General features: G+C 39.4%; 1 protein-coding gene across 3 annotated transcripts in view; it reads right to left on the minus strand.

Moving 5' to 3' along the window:
* DENND4A (DENN domain containing 4A) overlaps positions 1-6,780 on the minus strand; it is a 121,484-nt gene extending 114,704 nt beyond the window's left edge. For 2 of the 3 annotated variants that reach the window (XM_023729729.1, XM_023729733.1), the window contains exon 1: positions 6,634-6,780. The gene's annotated coding sequence lies outside the window, so the exon portion shown is untranslated. The remainder of the gene's footprint in view (positions 1-6,633) is intronic. The other variant, XM_023729727.1, reaches the window with a different exon arrangement.
* Between the last annotated feature and the right edge of the window lie 7,697 nt (positions 6,781-14,477).

Consider the following 14,477-nt stretch of genomic DNA (forward strand, 5'->3'; position numbering starts at 1 on the left):
TTCCTCTTTTTCACTGACCCTCCACTTTACCAAGCATGATGTCCTTCTCCAGGGACTGGTCCCTCCTGATAACATGTCCAAAGTATGTGAGACGAAGTCTTGCCATCTTTGCTTCTAAGGAGCATTCTGGTTGTACTTCTTCCAAGACAGACTTATTCCATATAGACATAAATAAATGGTTGAATAAATAAGTGGAAGAGAAGAGACAAATTTCCCTTATAGAAGAATTCCAAATAATTTTGTAGATACTCCGCTCTCTCAAGGAGGTAGAGCTTAACTCTCCACCTCTTGAGTGTGGGCTGCACTTAGTGACTTGCTTCCAAAAAACAGAGTAGGGAGAGGTGGGAAAACTGTACAGTAGAGAATCTTGGAAAATATTACCTCAGCCAGGTGATCAAGGTTAACAATATCAGTATAAGTCATGTTGACAGTATGTACCCTTGATATAATGTGATGAGAATAGCATTTTACCTTTGTGGTCATCTTCCTCCCTCAAACTCACAACTCCAAGTCTAACCATGAGAAAAACATCAGACAAATGCAAATTAAGGGATTAAAAAAAAAACCAATCCCGTTGCTGTCGAGTCAATATCGACTCATAGTGACCCACCTGACCAGTACTCCACAAAACTGTCAAGGTCATCAAAAACAAGGAAAGCCTGAGAAACTGTCATAGCTCAGACAAGCCTAAGGAGACATGAGGACTAAACGTCATGTGGTATCTTGGATGGGGTCCTGAAACAGAATGAGGACATTAGGTAAAACCTAATGAAATCTGAATAAAGTATGGAGTTTAACAGCAATGTGCCAATATTGGTTCCTTTGTTTTGACAAATGTAACCTAGAATGTCAGATGTTAACAATAGGGGAAACTGGGTGCAGGGTACATAGTAGCTCTTTGCAACTTCTCTGTAAATCTAAAACTATTCTAAAATAAAAAGTTTATTTAAATTTAAAAAATGATAATATAGGAAGTTACTGCCTTAATCAGACTGATTTTTATTGCCTTAATCCGACTGATTTTAGGCCTTTAAGTCATGTATAGTGGAGTTCAGATAAAAACAGAAATATCTCAGCATTGATGTGCAAAATAATCTCAGCACCGAGGAATAGTATGTAACACTGTACATGTAAAGTGGCTCTCAGCCATTTCAAACGTGTACATTTTAATTCCCTAGTCAGTAAGTATCTCAGGGGGCAGAAAACTCTCCTTTTATTTCTGGTGCTCTAAGCCCAAGACCACTCAAACTTTAGACTAAAGCAAATTTGTAATATTAATGATATTAAAAAAAAAAATTCCACTTGGCTTTTAAAGTCAACAAATTTTAAATAATTTTAGATAAAATATATTTACAAAACATTGCTGAAACATTTCTTCATAGTCTCCGATGGAGAAGAACGTACTGTACAATATTTTGAGGAAGTACACTGAAACTTCACTATCAATATTAAACTACAGTGCAAAATTCACAACAATTTGGGTCTATATTGGTCATTGAGAGATATGGAAACTTCAAAAGCAAATAAAAACAAACTTCACTAATATTTTTAACTATCCTGAATACCTTTTTTAAAAAAAAACTCTTACAAATCAGTAAGAAAAAGACAGTCCAATAGAAAATGGGTAAAGAATAGGTACAGGAAAATCACTGAAAAGATAACCAAAAAAAGCTAATACATAAGAAAGATAAAGAGAAATAAAAATAGAACAAGAATAAACTGTCATATCACACCCATCAGATTGGCAAAAATCAAAGAGTTTGACAATGCTAACTGCTGGTAAGGATAGGGAGAAAACAGGAATCATTTGACAATATCCTATAAATATCATATAAAAGAAAAAATACCTATATCTTAGGACCCAGCAATTTGACAATGAGGTATATGACCTGGAGAAACTCTTTGGTATGCTGTTTCAGGAGCTTCAGGGATGTTCATGAGACACTATTTATTATAGGTTTAAAAAATAACCTAAATGCTTATCAACAGAGGAAATTATCAATAAACTGTGGTATATTCATTCAATGGAATACTATACAGCAGTTAAAATAAATGAACTATACCTGCAGTATCAACAAGGATTGAGCAAAAAAAAAAAAAAGGTAAAATGAAAAAAGCAAGTTTCAAAATATGTTTACCACGACATAATCATTTTAATAGCTGCAAAAATTTACTAACACATGAATTTGAAAAATAGTTCTGACTCAGTTTTAACACTTTATGTAAATAAACTCATGTAATCTTCACAATAATCTTATGAGGAGGGCACTTTTATTATCACCATTTTACAGATGAGGAAAATGAGGCACAGAAAGATTAAATAACTTGCTGAAGGTCACAAAATTATTAAGTAGGAGAGTCAAGATTCAAAAACCAAGGGAGTATGGCTCCAAAATGTACCTTCTTCAACAACATCCAAAGCCATATATTAATAGTGTATTAAAAGGTAAACTGAAAGGGTGCACATCAAATCATCATAACTGTCTCTGAGGAGGATGGATGAAATTGGGGACAACAAAAGGGACTTTAACTTGATCAGTAATGTTCATGTACAGTATAAAGTTCTACACCGCTCTTTTAGAATTCAACGTGATAACTATGGTATATACAGTTCTTTTACATTAAATACATACCTTCAACAAAAATGAAAACATGTTAACATTTTGTCAGGTGGGTCTGTGGATGTTTACCACATAGTTTTTGTAATTTTCTATATTTTTAAAACTTTTCAAAAATAAAAATGTCTCATCTATAATCACAATAACAGCAATAGATGAGCCCTTCTGAATATGATGACCTAAAATACAATCAAATAATGCTCTAAAATTTTATTTGTAAATGGCTGTCCGGAAATCAGAATATATTTTCCCACCAGGAAAAAGATACAGTTTGAGGTACACCAGGCAATGAGCTACGAAACAGGACACGCAGACTACACGATACGCACTCATGACTCGAAAAGAAAAGGTTCGCAACCAGAGTTTGAGGGCAGAAATCATGTTTCCTTCAGCTTTGGATCCTCTGTGACTAGTACAGTGCCTGGCATCTAATTAACATTCAAAGACCACTGTCTACAGACAAGGAGGTAATGAGGAAAAAACCGAATGGAAAACTCCATCAGTAGGTGGCACTGTCAACATAGAACAGTTTGGTGTAAGACACAAATAGAAAAGAGGAAGCAACACGTGTTGATATAAAAGAATATCCATTTATGTAAAACTATCACAAGGATGGTGCTAGTAACAATGAGAATGCCTTCACTTACATTACTAGTGTTTCCATCATTGTTTACTACGAATTAGCACCATATTTTGAGTTTGTTTTCCTAATAATGAGTAAGACAGTTTCCTGTTGGAGCAATGGTTATGGGGATATTCAGTATTTTCTCCTATGATCCTTGAAAATATTTTAATCATTTTTGTAAATATAAGAATCATACTGTTCACAAAGGGAACAAAAAAAGTATAAACACTAAAATAAAAATCACTCATAATCCTATCATTTGGAGATAACACCTTTTAAGATTTTATATATTTCCTACCAATCTTTTTGTCATGTATATATGTGCCATTATAAATAATAACATAGTATATGTTTCCATATATTCTTCTTTTTCTCCCAACATTATATTGTGATTACTTTCTCACGTTAGTAAATATTTTTTGAAAATATGATTTTTAATAGCTGCATCTACCACATGGATCTATTATCATTAATTTCACCATTCATTTATTATATGATATTTTAATCGTTTCAAATTTTTCACTATTATAATTACACATTATACTAAATTAATTATTATGTCTAAAGTAGAAAGTTTTACACTGCTCTTTTAGAAGTCAAAGTGAAATCTGCCCATGTGGGGTCACCATGAGTCGGAAATAACTTGAAAGCAACTAACAACGAAAACCACATTTGAATAATGTATCTAAGATCCTGAAAAACTCTTTCCAATAAGGACAATTAGTTTCTTCTCTCACATAAGCATGAAAATTTTATTTTTTCTTTTATTCTCATACAGCTACTATAAAAAGGCCATCCACATTCACAGCACTATGGATTGTAATACAGGAATAAAGGATTCAAGAGTGATATGCTTGTCTTCTCACTATATTCAGTACTTAAATCTTCAATGTTTCAGCTTTGAACCCTGAAATTCCTGTATCACATAGCAAATCCAGATGGAAAGAATGAAAATAATAAAAAGTTTAGAAAAAGTAATCAATAAGGACAAATGTTCAGGACTGGTTTTCATCCCCGGAAGAAAGGAAACCTAAATATAGACAATGGTAAGAATCCTCTTTTTTTTTTGGTCCAATGATTAAATAATAAACAATTACCTCAATTTAAAAAAAAAAGTCAAAGTGATATACAGTAATAAAGTGTGAATGCCTGACTTCCTCCCTCCCAATTTCTACTGAGCAATAAACAATCTGGGGCATTGAAACACAAAGAAATAAAGAAAATTTCATTAATTTTTCTTCAGTCACTCAATTCTTCTACCTCTGGTGGGAAAGAGAAAAACTCCCAAAATAAGTTGCCTAACATCAAAGAGGTCAAGAATAACAAGTCAATCTTCCTGCTATAGCCACTTCTGTTTTCCACGTAGAATAATGAACCATCAATTCAATTTTAAACAGGAATACCACAAAATTTATAACATCGCAAACATTTCTATCTGTATTGATGCTTAAATCCAGGTTTTCTTTTTAAGCACACTGCTTAGAAAAATTGTGCAAAGAAAGCTAGTATTACTCAGTCGGAAAATAGTAAGTCTTCATTTACAACTCTGTCATAATTTTTATTTTTGAATAAATTAATAAATGTCATGTACTTTTTCCCTTCTCTCTTTTAGTCCCCCAATTATCCTAAATATTACTCAAGTTGCCATAAACAGGCCAACAGCTCCAGGAGCTTAAGAATCAATAGCTTTTTAAACCAGTGGTAGTTCATGTGGAAAAGTTCAGAACAAATCAGCATCAGCTTCCTGGCCCTCTTGCACAAACAAAAAATTCATCCCGCTTCACCAATTTTAAAAAACGTAAATTGGTGTACATAAATTTAAAACTCAGGCCAAAATTTACTCATACTTTTTCCCAGTATTGGGCTGGTGTCAGGCTCAGTCAAGTTTCTTAAAAAACACATTCTTATAAAATACCACAATGAAGTAGGTCTATGTTTAATCATTCAGAAAAGGAAAATTATGTAATGCATATTGTATACAATGATAATATATGCCATTCTGAACTCCTCGTGAGAGCTGCAATTCAAAAGAAAACTGTGACAATAAAAAGTTGTTCAAAATGTTTAGTTCTGTTCAAAACAACATTCCTGTAAAAGAAGCCACATACAATATTTTGTTTCATTACAAGTTCAAACAGGGTTCAAATAGATCAGAAACCCTGTAAACTTAAGTTTTCAGAAGCGGAATCCCAGAACTATCTACTGTAAACATAAACTGAATAACTTGCCCAAGAGTCCTTATTTATTACTCAATCTTAGGACCCCAGAGATTACTTTTTACAATAATCTCAAATGTACTACCATAGATTAGTGTAACCTGGGCTACACTGTTTACAGGTGTCTCCACCACCTTCCCCCAAGAGGAGAGAAAAATGAAGGATAATCTATACACATCATACAGCAGCTTGTAATCTTGTAAAACTGCTTCTGTCACATTTGGGCTATCTTTTCATTAATGTATAATACACTTTAAAGAATAACATATTCACGGAGCAATACACTTTCTGCCCTCACGGGTGTCTAGCTGGCTGACGTGCGTTTTGTCTTCAAATGAACACATGCCTGTTGACTGATGCCTGTCCTGCTGCTGCAAACAAGAAATAACTGTCCTATAAGACAAAAACCTCTGAGGCTCCAGGCGTAACCATACGTTTGCATTAAAAGCACACTGGAACAACAATAACAAAAAATCTTCCAGCACATCTGTCATTTAAAAGCACGATAATGAAAAGCTGTCGCTGCGACCCAATTTTAGGTCACAAGCTTTTTTTTTTTTCCCCCTTCTCCTTCCCGAAAGCGACAAACTTCAAAGGCAATGGTGGTGATCAGTAATCGTTTACCAAAAAATAAAAAAAAAAAAAGGACTGAAAAAATTCGCCAACTTGGACGCTGGCCGGACTCACGCGGAACTAGCGGAGGTTGGGCAGACCCCGGGAAGGAAAAGTGGGCCCGGGGACTCCCCAGGCTCCCGCCGCCGCCTGTTTAATACGCCGAGCAGGTGGGATTCCAGGAGGCCACCTTCGTCTTATGTAACGGGCTTGTCAAAATCCCAGTTCCAGGACCTCCCTTCTCACCGCCCCCGTCCCCACCCCCAAACAATAACAGCCCCAGGCCAGCCCGGAATAGAAAATCTGGAACGAAAACATGGGAGCCCCCCACGCGCCCGATGCAGAAGCGCGGATGCTCCTCTCCCAGCACCGCCGCGCCATCCCCGGGCAGATCGAGTCCGTGGAGGGCGGCCCGGCTCCGAGGAACCCCCGGTGGAGACCGCGGCTGCCCGCGCTGCTGCCCCAAACCCGGCCGTCCCACTCCCGTACCCCCGCTGTCACCGCTCCAGGCCGTGACAGCTCCGCAGGGCACCTCTGCCCGCGTCGCCGCCCCCGCACTCACCGCACCGCTGGCTCCCGCGTGAGCCCCGGGTAAAGCCTGGACAGCGGCACCGGGTCCCGTCACGCGCGGCGGCGGGACACGAGGGGCTGAACGCTGCGGTGCTCCGAGTCCGTTTAGCTTATCCCCAGCCCGGCGCTCCGCCCTGCACTGCACCCCCGCCCGCCCGAGCCTGCCGTCTCAGTCAGACGGGACTCCCCCTCCCCTCGCGGCCGCGGCTGCCTCCGCCTCCTTCTCCAGCTCCAGCCGCCGCGGCCACCGCCGCCGCAGCCGGCGCCATCTTGATAATGACGAGGAGGGCGGGGGCGGGAATCTCGGCGCGAGAGCGCCAATCGCGGGCCTGGCCTGCCCGAGCGGGGCGGGAGGGGGCAGGGGGCCAGGCAGGAGGTCGTGGGGTCCTAGCGCCCCTCCTACATTTGGGCGGACAAAGTGGGCGGAGCTGAGCCGTGGTTGCCAGTGACGCGCTGCTGTGTAGTAAGGGAAGCGCGCTGCGGTTTCCCCTCAAGTCAGGCGATCCCGAGCCCGAGGCGGGCGTGGGCGACCCTTATCTTCCCTTCCCGTTTCACCGGCCCGAGGCACAGGGATCCAGCTCTTCCAACTGACCTGTTTCCTACTTCCTCTCTCGCACGCCTGGGAGTCCTGAGACTGCCCAACTGGAGCTCGGCGCGTCTGTCTGAGCGGCGCCCCTTCACCAACGGCGCTCTGAGCCTTCAGGAAACCCCCACAAGCGGTTACCAGCCACCTCCCTATAGGTTTCGGTCTCAAGATAGGTCAAGTAAAATGGGGAGTTCAGGGGCTTTCTCTGGAAAGTACATTGATAAAACACCTATTGTTGACTGAAGGGCTATAGATTACATTGGATTAATTGGTTACGGCCTACTTTAACCTGACTATGGCTCCACCATTAATGGGTCTTGGCAAGTTGCCTCTGAAAAGTGAGGATAATATGGTTAATTATCCCTACAGGGTTGCTCTGAGGGTTAAATTCTGCAAGTGAAGTGCTGAGCATAATGCCTAAAGTACTCAATAAATGTTAGATGCTTTCTATGAACAAATGAAGGAAAAAACAGGACGTCTAAGATCCCTGTAGTTTCAAATCAACTTTCTTAAATTTCCCAGAGTAGGTATTCACCCTTATTAATAATCAGGTTTAGAGCTCTATATCCTAACTCCACTTCTTCCATTGTATTCATTAATTCAGTCAAACATTCATTGAGAACACTGAAGGAACACAGTGGTGAAGGAAACTGAAAAGGTCTGCTCTCTTGGAGCTGACAGTCAAGTGGGAGAAAACCTGAAAAACCAAACCCATGGCTGTGGAGTCAATTAGTGACCCTGTAGGACAGAGCAGAACTGCCCCATAGGGTTTCCAAGGAGTGGCTGGTGGCTTTGAACTGCTGATCTGTTGGTTAGCAGCCAAGCTCTTAACCGCAGTGCCACCACGGCTCCATAGCTGGGGAAGAGGGACGACAAACAAATATTTCATCCCATTTTGAAGAAAACATGCTATAAAGGTTATTAACCAAATCTGGGATAGCAAATTAACAGGATGTCTTAATGACCTAGGGTCATCAGGGAATGCCCATCCCAAGGATGAGAAAGGGCCAGCCGTGAGAGAAAGGTCCTGAGGAATTGTTTAAGGCAAAAGGAATGGCATGAGCAAAGGACCTGTGGCAAAAAAGAGCTTGCTCATTGGAGCTAAGTGTAGTCCAGAGTGCATGAAGGAGCCTGGCATGGGACTGGAGAGGTGAGAGCTCAGTCCTACAGAGCCTTGGAAGACATAGAAATTGGATTTTATAGAGACTGGATTTTATTCTCATTGTAACTGAAAGCCATTGAAGAGTTTTAAGTAGGGGGTGACTGTTAGAACAAGGGAGTTGGGAGCAGTGATGTTTGCAGTGTGACATCTATATTTACATTTCAGACAATATATGGACCAAAGAACTGGATCTAAAGTGAAAAAAAAAAATCTGGGGTTGAGCCTCTTCAACACTAACTAAATTGGCGAGATGATATATTCTAATCTTCCATTTCCTTATCATTAAAAAATGTGTGAGCATCACATAAGATTGTGTATAGGAAAACACTACCTTCACTGAAAATGACTAAATAATTTGTTTCTAATGCATGGCATGTTAGTATCATGTATAGTTACTTAATTAATGCTATTTGATAAGTACATTTATTCTGTTTTTTATTGATTGTAAGTGCTAATCCAAATCAGTCATTCTTAATCATTTTTGCATAATGTGGAAAAGAATGTAGACTGCTATACATGTGTAAGTTTTTTTGATGCTGTACTTTCAAATGTAAAGTGCTTAGCTTTACATTTTCTGGTAAAATTTGCTATCTGAATATCCAAACATGAATTTTTTAAGGCATCTGGTGAGGTTCCCCCCCACCTCCAAAAATGGTAGTAAGTGGCCTTGATGGTCAGTGGTATTGTTTGCTCCTATGAGGGATTTGGTGGACCACACCATACAAGTTTCAGAAATCACTACCCAAAAAATAAGTATTAATGTAAGTTTTAGCTCAGATGGCTAACACATAATACTAATGAAGAGTACTAATGTAAGATCAATTAATTTTTAGTACCGAAAAACTGTGTTCCGTGACCATAAAATATGCTGTACGGTCTTGTAAATGTATGCCCCAAAATGGTGCAGAAAACCTGCCCCTACTTTTATGTATAACTACTCTAAATGCATCTTATGAATGCTATTAATTTTCATTAAAAAATAAATAATACCAGCTCTGGGAAAATTTAAGTTTAAAAATCACTCTTCTGTGAAGAATGAGTTGGAAAAGGGCAAGAGAGATGGGAACAAGTTTTTGCCACATTTCAAATAATCTAGCCTTCCATAAAGTTATGCAGTTCAAAAGATCAAGATTTTTACCTGAAAACACAATACATTTTTTAAAAATACATACAGTCAGTAAATTTTTTTTAAAAATAGATCCTAGATGTAGCATTGTTAACTCCATTAAACGAAAAACTAGATCTAGTTACCAGACCGGAGCCTTCTTCCCTGTTGCAATGTCATCTACAGTGTTTTCATGCCCAATTTAAGGGCATGGCTGTAAGCCAGTGAGTGGCTGCAAGAGAGGGATTATCGTATAAAGAGGCACAAGAAAACTTTGAGGAAATGATGGGCTTGTTTATTATCTTGATAGTGGTTATGGTTTCACAAATGTTTACATATGCCAGGAGCCCTAGTGGTGCAGTGGTTAAGAGCTACAGCTGCTAACCAAAAGGTTGGCAGTTCAATTCTACCAGCCGCTCCTTGGAAACCTATGGGGCAGTTCTACTCTGTCCGACAGCAATGGGTACTGTACAGGTATACATATGCCAAACTTATCAAATTGTATACTTTAAATATGTGTGGTTTAGACCGATAGACAGCTGCAGTCATGGCAACCTTACGTACAACAGAACAAAACATTGCCTGCTTCTCAATCATCCTCACAGTCACTAGCATGTTTGAGTACATCATATGTGCGATTTACTCTATGTTAATGATTCCGTTATAAAGCTGTAAAAAAAAATATTAAAAGTCCAATTGGAAATCTCCCATTTCCTCCTCACTGGACACAGATCTAACCTTTCATTGATTCTAATTGTTAAAACTGTCAGGCCAGTTCCTCTTTGAAGAATAGCTTGGTGTATCAAAACATTTGCCTAGCAACAAAAAGCACTCCTTTAATTGGCTATAGATATCCAAATATTTCCATCTACACTACAAAGTACCAATTAAAATATTATAGACACATAGTTGCAAGCATAGTTTACAGGATTGGTTTCTTAAAATGTTTCAAAAGATGAAAAGTTTTGAAGTGTTTTTCTTGTCATTGTTTAATTAGAAGAAAACAGCTTCTGAGAGAACAATATTAAAGAGCAGTAGAAAAACAATAAAGAGCCCTGGTGGCACAGTGGTTAAGTGCTCAGCTGCTAACTGAAAGGTCAGCAGTTCAAACCTACTAGCCGCTCTGAGGAAGAAAGACGTGGCAATCTGCTTCTGTAAAGATTACAGCCTTGGAACCCCATGGGGCAGTCCTACTCTGCCCTGTAGGGTCGCTGAGTCAGAATCGACTCAATGGCAATGGGTTTGGGTTTGTAGAAAAACAACAAGCAGTACTTGACTGTGCACTGAGGAAATGCCTCAGAGCCCTTAACAGTCAGGTCACTAGTCCTCTCAATGTCCTAGGCATATGTCACGATTGTCACAGTTTAAACAAACTTAAGCCCTGAATGTGATTTGGGCAAGGGAGTCTAACAGTGCAGACACAGGTCAGGTAGAAAAATGTAGCTTATAAATTTCGGCCCCGTGCCAGCTCTGAAATTATGTTATCTTTTACACTTGGAACTCTATCTGGCTATTTCTTAGAAGTTATTTGAAAACACTGATTTGAATGATCCAGGAAGGATAACTATGAAACCAGTAACAGTTTAAAGCACTGGAGCCTCAAGCGATTATTGTACAGCCTAATCCTCTCCACCTGTAAGATCTATGCACCTTAATTGCTATACCAGAAGTTTCCCACGTCTTTAAATGAAAACCCTGGAGCCTTCTGAAAAGCAGCCGTTGATATCTATGCCACGGGGCTTCCTTATGGATGAGATCTTACAGTCCTTTAGAAACTATCTGGATGTGTCCCAAAGCAGAACACACATTGCCAAGTCTATTCATCATGAAACAGCAGTTGAGAGTGACAGTCCAGTGTTTTTAATTCCACAAACTAAAATTTATTAGCAATACGATCAGATTATCAAATTATTTTTAAACACAAATCTGAAATACTTTTTGAAAGAAATCATCTGAACAACTTGCAAGAATAATAGTAAAAAATGTGAAGTTAATCATTTTTCCTCTTTCAACAATTCCTCCTAAATTTCGTTTCTACTTTTTAAATTATCTGCAAAAGAAAGTTATTTTTATATAATGTGTGTTTTAAACTGTTACTGTCCTCAGTCAAGTATGCCTCCAGCTTTCTTTAAATGGTAAGACAGTATTTTGTGACTATTAACATGCTCACTTCAATCGTCATTTATACACAAAGCATAATGCTGGACACAAAAGGAAAACAAAGATGGGTAAGGGCACATTAATATTCCCAGGCATGTAAATTTAATAAAATTCAGACGATGGAAAGTTCTATTCTAATGGACAAACTCTCTGCTGAGGAAGCTCAGGGGAGTCCAGTGATTTCATTCTGATTGTGGAGATAGAAAGTGACAAAACAGACCATTAGAACCCGTCCCCAGAGAACCTGGACTTTCCGTGAAAGGGAGGACATTATTGTCTGGGGCATGGAGGTAGTGGGTGGTACAAGGCAGGAAAAGCTTTTTTTAAAAACAGTTTTTTCAGCCCTGAATCTTTATAACAGATGTACTAGAATTGTTCTCAGCAAATAGAAGACATGCTCATAAATTGTTCCAACACTTTGAATCTCTTTGGGAGTGGCCAAAGGTTCAAATAATTTGGATGGATGGATATCTGTGCTGACTTCTAGGAAATATGAGTCAGCTTTCCTCATGTACTCAACATTGTTGTCACAGCTAGAATGGGAAACTTAAAGCTGAACAAATCGAACACTAAGTTTGTTTTTGTTTTTTTTAAATTGATGAGTCCAGGCAAGCATCCTGCAAGGTTAGACAACAGGGACACCCTTTTTTATTGTCAAAGCTTAAGAAACTGTGCCAGCAAGGGGAAACATCTGCAGTTGAAAAGAATAAGCTTTAAAAAAAAAAAAACAACTCTGCTTTCTATATAATCACCCAGAATATGAGATAGATACATCTTGACTTCATACCTTTCTGCTAAACTTCAGATTATATACCCAACTACCTCCAGACATCTTCTGAATATCACAAGTGCACCTCAAACTCAACATTTTCCAAGAAGAACTAATCTTAACCCCACACCTATTTTTCCTCTGCTCTCTAATTCCTTGAGTAAACCCACCGTATACCCAGTCACAGAAGTCAAAACCTGTGAGTCATCATCAACTCCTCTTTTTCCCTCATTCCCTGATAGCTAACCAATCAGCAAAACCAGTTGAAAGCACTTCCTTAATATCAATTGTAGCCTTCTTCCCCTCTCTATCCCCATTCCCACTGACCTGGTTCAAACCCACATCCTTTTTTTTTTTTTAAATTTTACCTGAAATTTGCCAGCAGTTATCTAATCGGATTCCTTACCTCCTGTCTTTCCATCTTCAATCCATCCAGCCCTGTGTTGCTGAGTTGTTGTCACAGCTAGAATGGGAAACTTTCTTCTAAGGAAGAAACGCGCTCACGTTACTGCCCCGTTTTAAACTCTTCAGTAGTTCCCTGTTTCATACTTGGAACGGAACATAAAGCCCTCCATTTAGACCCTCCCAACTTCACCAGGCTTACGTTTCACTGTGCCCATTCTTACCCCTAGCTGTGTGAAACTACTGATTTGTAATGCCCCCCCAAACCACTCATACACCTTTTGCTTCCAAGTCTTTGCTCCCTTTATCTGGATTGCCCCACCCCACTAACACATTCCTATGGACCTTCTACTCTATTGTTTAAGCTCACGTTCATGCCGCACTTTCTCCATAAACCTTTTTATCTCCTGCTCCTCTAAGCCCCCACCCATTCCCACCTCAAGTAAAAGTGGCTCTTTTCTCCTTTTGTGGCCCACGGTGTGGTTCTGCATGCCGGTTTTACGGTTAGTCAGACCAAGTCTCAATCCCACATCTGTGTGGCCAGGGGCAAGCTCTTCCTGAATCAGTTGATAATCTGTAAAATGGAGGGAATAATAACAACATTAAGTGACCCTGAATATATTATGTATTAAACACTTTAGCACGATGCCAGGCATATTGTAAGCACCTCAGAAATGTCATCGCTTATTACATTTTATGATTACATTGTACTTATAGCATCTCTAGTGCTTTATTTTTATAGTATCATTTTTATTCATAAATCTTTCTCTTTCTCAATTAGCCAAAATATAAGCATCTTGAGGGTAGGGTTCATAATCTTCTTTCTTTTCTCAAAATCTGACCCACAGCCTAGTGCAAAGTATACACTTAATAAATACTTATTTAAATGGAAAGCAACAAAACTATAGCACTAATAGGAATAGTGATAGATCATATAGAAATAGTGATAGAAAATGTTCCCAGAGCAAAGGACTAATGGACCACAACTACAACAGCCTCCACCAGACTGAGTCCCACACAAGATGGTGCCTGGCTACCCCCACCGACTGCTCTGACAGGGATCACAGTAGAGGGTGCTGGACAGAGCTGGAGAAAAATGTAGAACAAAATTCTAACTCACAAAAAAAGACCAGACTTACGGGCCTGACAGAGACTGGAGAAACCCCCAGAGTATGGCCCCCCAAAACCCTTTTAACTCTGTAATGAAGCCACTCCCGAGGTTCACCCTTCAGCCAAAGATTAGACAGGCCTATAAAAACAAAACGAGTTTAAATGGGCACACTAGCTCAGTGGCAAGGACAAGAAGGCAGGTGGGGACAGGAAAGCTGGTAACCAGGACCCGCGGTCGAGAAAGGGAGAGTGTTGACACATCCTGAGGTTGGCAACCAATGTCACAAAACAAAATGTGTAGTAATTGTTTAATGAGAAATTAATTTGCTCTATAAACCTTCATGTAAAATGCAATAAAAAAAAAAAAAAGAAAATGTTCCCAGAAGGATTCATTCCTGAACCCAGTAGACGCCTAACCTTGTCACCTGGCTTGGAGGTCTTAGGAAAGCCAATTACTGACCTTCTTTCCTGGCATCTTCAGACTCATCCAGCAACATGGAGGAAAGAGGAGCCACAAGGGAGAGTGAGAAATAAACAAAAAA

The sequence above is a fragment of the Trichechus manatus genome, unplaced genomic scaffold, assembly GCF_000243295.1.
Source record: "Trichechus manatus latirostris isolate Lorelei unplaced genomic scaffold, TriManLat1.0 scaffold00030, whole genome shotgun sequence".
NCBI lineage: Eukaryota > Metazoa > Chordata > Mammalia > Sirenia > Trichechidae > Trichechus > Trichechus manatus.